Below are 5,181 nucleotides of genomic sequence, written 5' to 3'. Positions count from 1 at the left end.
GTGCTGGTGGGATGCAGGGGATGCTGCCACCCTGCACTTGACATTTATTTCCGATGGCAGGAAGAAGAAGAATTTCCAGTTGTTTTTTGTAAGTCTCCAAATGTCTGTTTCAGGACTCTTGAACTGGAGTTTTCTCATTCCTTGGGTCCAGCAGCGACAGCATTTTGAAATCATGCCATCCTTCAGACATGTTTTGACCAACTGGAAAGGAAGGACACCATTGGGTTCGCTGGGGTGAGGTATTTCTGTTTACTCCAAGACAAATTAAGTAAGGGGATTGCAAAAATGAGGAAAAAAATAATTGTAGGAGGATCCAAAATAAAGAGGAGGAATTTATTTTTTTATTAGCTATTACAAGAGGCAGCCAGGCCTTCCTCCAAGCTCACAGAAGCACCAGCAGCACCAGGGTGCTTTGGAGCCGGCAGCCTCCCCAGTCAACTTCTAATTTCAATTAAATGCAATAGTCACTTTCCTGGAAACAAGCATTTTTTCAAGCCAAAGAGGCTGGAGGCGAAGCCTGAAACAAAACTGTCCCAAACATCTTTCAAAGCATTTAATTATAGCTCTCAAAGGCTGTTTAATAGACTCTATGAGGTACTCTCTAAAGAAATGGGATGTAAAATTGTTTTATAATGTTCCTCAAATTTTGTTATTGTTACCAACAAAAGCTCTGTAAATTTCCTAAAATGGGCCCAGAGAGCATTAAAATACATTTTATGGCCAGAAGGACTGGTATATTATCCCATCTGACCCTTTGGCCAATACAGATCTCTACTGACCTTTGCAAACACACTGTAATGTGTGTTTGACTATTTGCTCATCTCCCAGAATGGCAGACAGGGTTTGAGAACAACAGGAGATAGAGAACCTACCACCATCTGTGGTAATTTGTTCCAGTTTGTAAAAAAAAAACAAACCAAAACATTAATATAAGATGTCTAGGTTTAATTTCCAGAGTACAGAGAAGATCTGAACTGTCCTTAAAAAGCTTGTCCACGTAATCACAGAAAGAGTGAAAAATAAAGCCTCTAATGCTCTTGCTGCCTTCCACCCTGGTACCAATGCAATTGATGGATATGAAAAATGAGGTTAAGAAGTGGGGGTAAAAATTCCAAGTCTGGCTCACAGATATCTCAAAAGTTTCTTGGTGTCAATGCAAAGTGCCCAAAGGACAGATTTTTTAAAACAAAATGGCCATTAAAAAGGTCAAGAAGGAATTCAAATTCTCTTATTCTAAAAGATATGCAAAAGGTATGAGGTCAAAATAAAAAGAAATTAATCTTCCCTAGGGAGCACACAGAATTCAACCCTGAAAGAGTTGAAAAAGTCTCAGGAAGGTCCGGCTTCACAGTGCAGTAAGCAGATTTCAACTGACTTGACTGCAGCTTTGCCTTTTGCACCAGCTAAATACAGCTTCAACAGTGTCTAATGGCTGTCAAAACACCCCCCAGCACCCCAAGAAAGTATAAGTGTTGCTTGCAATCCTGTACTGAACGTGCCCTGTGCTATTCTGCTCCTACAGTCAAGTGGTTCCAGAAACAAAGCCAGACAAAGGCTGGGGAAATTTAACAGCTTTTATTAGATCAACTGATAGGCAATGGAAGAAGCAAACACGTTTTTTGAGCATTTTGGCTTTGAAAAGGCAGGAAAGGTGCTGGAGTGCCCAGAAGCCTGTCTGTTTATTTTTTTTTAGCTATATCAACCTGAGATTGTGCCATTAAAGACGGTATTGACACCCCAGGACACGCAAACCGCTGCGTGACCTCTTCGCTGTAAGCTTGACTTTATAACCTTTATGTTCCCTAACGCTGCTCTCTGCATGCGTGACGCACACTGAGCAGCCTCCCATAAGGTCTGCTTGTGTTTTACCAGTATTGAATGTATCCTCACGTTTGCAGGTTCTCCTTATGGTTCATGCAGAGGCAGCTCAGGGGATCCTTGCCTACTGCAGTGAACTGTGTGACTGTACACATCCATCACACATCTCTTAGGAAGTGGCTTCTGCCAAACTGTGGGGAAAGGCAGGAGGGTCAGATGTTTAGGCTGTTCTTCAGTTGCTGGAGAAAAGCTTAAGGTGTGCACAAGAAACGAAGAAAATTATTTCACATCAGAAGGGACAGAAATGTTGCAATGGCTATACAGGGTTGGTTCAAGGCATGGACACTTACAAAGTGTTTTCCATCTGCAGCTCTCACAATGCCTCAGCGAAACAGCTCTCCCACTTTTCCCATTTTACAGGATGCAAAACTGAGGCCCGGAGCCGGGCAGCGGTTTGGGGATAGATCCAGCCTCCTGCGCCCTAGGCTGGCCCCAGCCTCCATCTGACTAGTCTGACATTCAAGGCAGCCAGTTTCAACAGAAAGGTAAAGGTCTCTAGGGAAACATCCTCTTTAGCCATGGTACATAGAAGTTGGCCATGCCCTTGAGCAAGTGAGCTTAGAGCACTTCAAAAGCTCCGGTTCATCCTTAGCCTGGGCTACAACGATTCCTTTATCACATATTCTCAGTTACAATACTAGAGGATATTGCCTCTGAATGGTCTTGACTTGCCATGGCAGTGACTTGCACAGACTCACGCTGTGTTGGCCAAAAAGTATTTCTTTTGAGAATCCAGAAAGCAACTACAGGTCCAGGGCATCTTTTTCCAGCACCCACTGACCAGGCGGCTGAGGGCTGTGAGAGGGAAAGGGACAGAAGTCCTGAGAGGTGGGGTATCTGGGGATGAAAATCAAAGGAAAGTGAGGAGGTGGTGTGCCATTAAAGGACAAGCAGGATCAGCTTGGAGAAAAAGGGCTGTGAGGGTGGGAGGGAAATTATGTATAGCACTCCAGGAAGGTGTAATAAGGACGAGCAGGACTGAGCGAGTTGAAGCACATTCCTGGCTGGCTGGCAGGAGGTGAGATAACCCTGGAGGTGAGAGGGACCATACTGAGCTCCCAGGCCTACCAACATACCCTGGCCGCTTGCCTGCCACACCTCACTCCTGTCCCTGTGCACCTCGAAGGAAAGCCAGACTCCCATGCGGAGCGGCAGCTACAGCGCTCCCCAGCACAGCCCTTTGGGGACCAGGAGCCCAGGCCACAAGCTACTGCTCATCCTGGCCACGGCCACCATCCTTCAGAGAGCCTTACTCGGGCCACCACAGACAAGCTTAGGGTCACGGGGAGTAAATGTCACAGGCATCAATGCAGGTGGCTCTGCAAAAGGAGCCTCTCTTCAGCACCCGCGAGGGCTCTGCCTCTCAAGGGGGAAACGTGCTTGGCCCCTGCACATGAAGATTTGGGGCATGGCAAAAAAAAAAAAAGAAAAAAAAAGAAAAAAGGCAGAGATATCCTTCTGTACTGGCCAGAAGGATTAGTAGCTGGAGGGGGAAAGGGCTATGCATTTGAGAGGTGTGTGGAGCTCAGTGGACCAGAGGATGAGGCGGGTAAAGCAGGAAGATGGCTCAGCAGCGCGGTGTAAATAATTGGTAGCTTGGGTCTTTGGGAGACCTGAGGAACCCAAGAAAATTCTACATGGGAGCTGCTTAAATGGGTCCACTGTTGCATCAGACATACATTTTATTTCCCTTTCGGGCTCCCTGTGCTCCCCTCAATATTATCAGGAATATTTGGAAACAAAACCACATTTCAAACTGAACAAAATCAAGCCCTTTTATTAAGAAAACTGCCCAGTGACATGCTTTGATCTTTTTTAGCTGAAACCGTCTGCAAGCTCTGCAGGAGCTGTAAATAGCTCCCACCGACTTACAACTGGATATCCTTCACCCAAGCAATTTTGCTCGGCTCTAGTGCAGAGAGACTGATTGATTTGGAGTCCCTTTTGTAACGCAGACAGGAGGAGGTTTAGCTGAGGGTTTTACGCAATCCTGTGATCTTTTTCATCTCTAATTTGCTACGTGGTCTAATGACCATGGGGCGGCATACATAGCTCTGAATTACCCTGTAATTTGTCCCTCTGGTGAGCCAGCTCGCTGTTTCGCAGCCGGCAGATGGTGCTCCCGGCTCGGCCTGCAGCCGGGCTGGGGCTCAGCGCTGCTGCTGAAGAGCATCCCTGGATCACAGGGGTGCAGGGAAATGCTCCTGTGCTGGGCATTGCCATGTCCAGCGCAGACAACAGGCTCTGCAGGGGATCTGTGCTTAAAAAATCTCCTCTCCTCCTCCCTCCTTCTCCAGACCAAGCACCTTGAGGCCTCAGTATGGGCTAAGACCAGAGACGATCACGAATGGTTCAGTGTTCACAGCAGCGGTGCAGAGCTGCTGGCAGCCGTGCCCACGAGTGGAGGGCCAGCAGCGCCCAGACATGAGCTCTCTGCCGCAGCATACCGCGGTGCAGCCGCCACTGGTGTGCTGTGGCACACCTCCCGTGGGCCAGCCACCGTGGCAGCTGATGAGTCTTCTACCAACACCTGGCCTTAGCTCGGGAAGGACCAGGTGCTCATCAGCCCTCAGCAGGGAGATGGATGTAAAGCCATCAGTGCAGAAGATCTGGATCCACACTTTTTCACTGGTGTGCCCTATAACAGGTCCTAGGACAAATCCCAAGGTCAGGGACCTGCAAATCTGGCTCAGCTTTTTGCCCTAAACCTGCGGTAAAAACTGCGCTGGCCTAAGTCCAGTGAGGTCCTTCCTCTTTGCCTACAGATGACTAACATGACTAACCCTTGCCATTTGCCCGGAATGAGTCAGGCCTGCAAAATCATGAGACTGGCTTGAAAATAATACACAGTGGGAGCTATTTGTGTCCAAGCCTTTAAGGTACACTTGGGGCTTGTTTCCTCTGGAATCGGCAGGGCTGGGAACATGCTGTTCTCTCGCATGAAAGGCAAGCTGAGAGTCTTGGGCTGCAGGCGATCGGGTTTTCCGATGAACACCGAATGTCAAAAGGCTTGCAATAAATCACAGGAGGTAGCGAGGCTGAGAAGGCACGTAGCACCTCTCTGCGTTGCCCAAAACTTGTTGAGTGTGGGTCCTGGCTGTTTGCCTGAGAGATCTCACGTGTTCAGTGTTCGTACATTAAAATACCGGATCTTTTTTGCTCTGTCCTTGGCCAAGAACTTCTCTTGGCCTTCAGTGTGTTACTTGTTGCTACTTTTCACCTTGGGAGTGGCTGCATTTCAGTTGTGAGCATCAGATCAGCCCACGGGGTGCTCTGGCCCCCAGCGAGCTGTAAGGAAAGCTG

Source organism: Gymnogyps californianus, chromosome 6 (assembly GCF_018139145.2).
Source record: "Gymnogyps californianus isolate 813 chromosome 6, ASM1813914v2, whole genome shotgun sequence".
NCBI lineage: Eukaryota > Metazoa > Chordata > Aves > Accipitriformes > Cathartidae > Gymnogyps > Gymnogyps californianus.
This window is presented reverse-complemented; position numbering follows the sequence as displayed.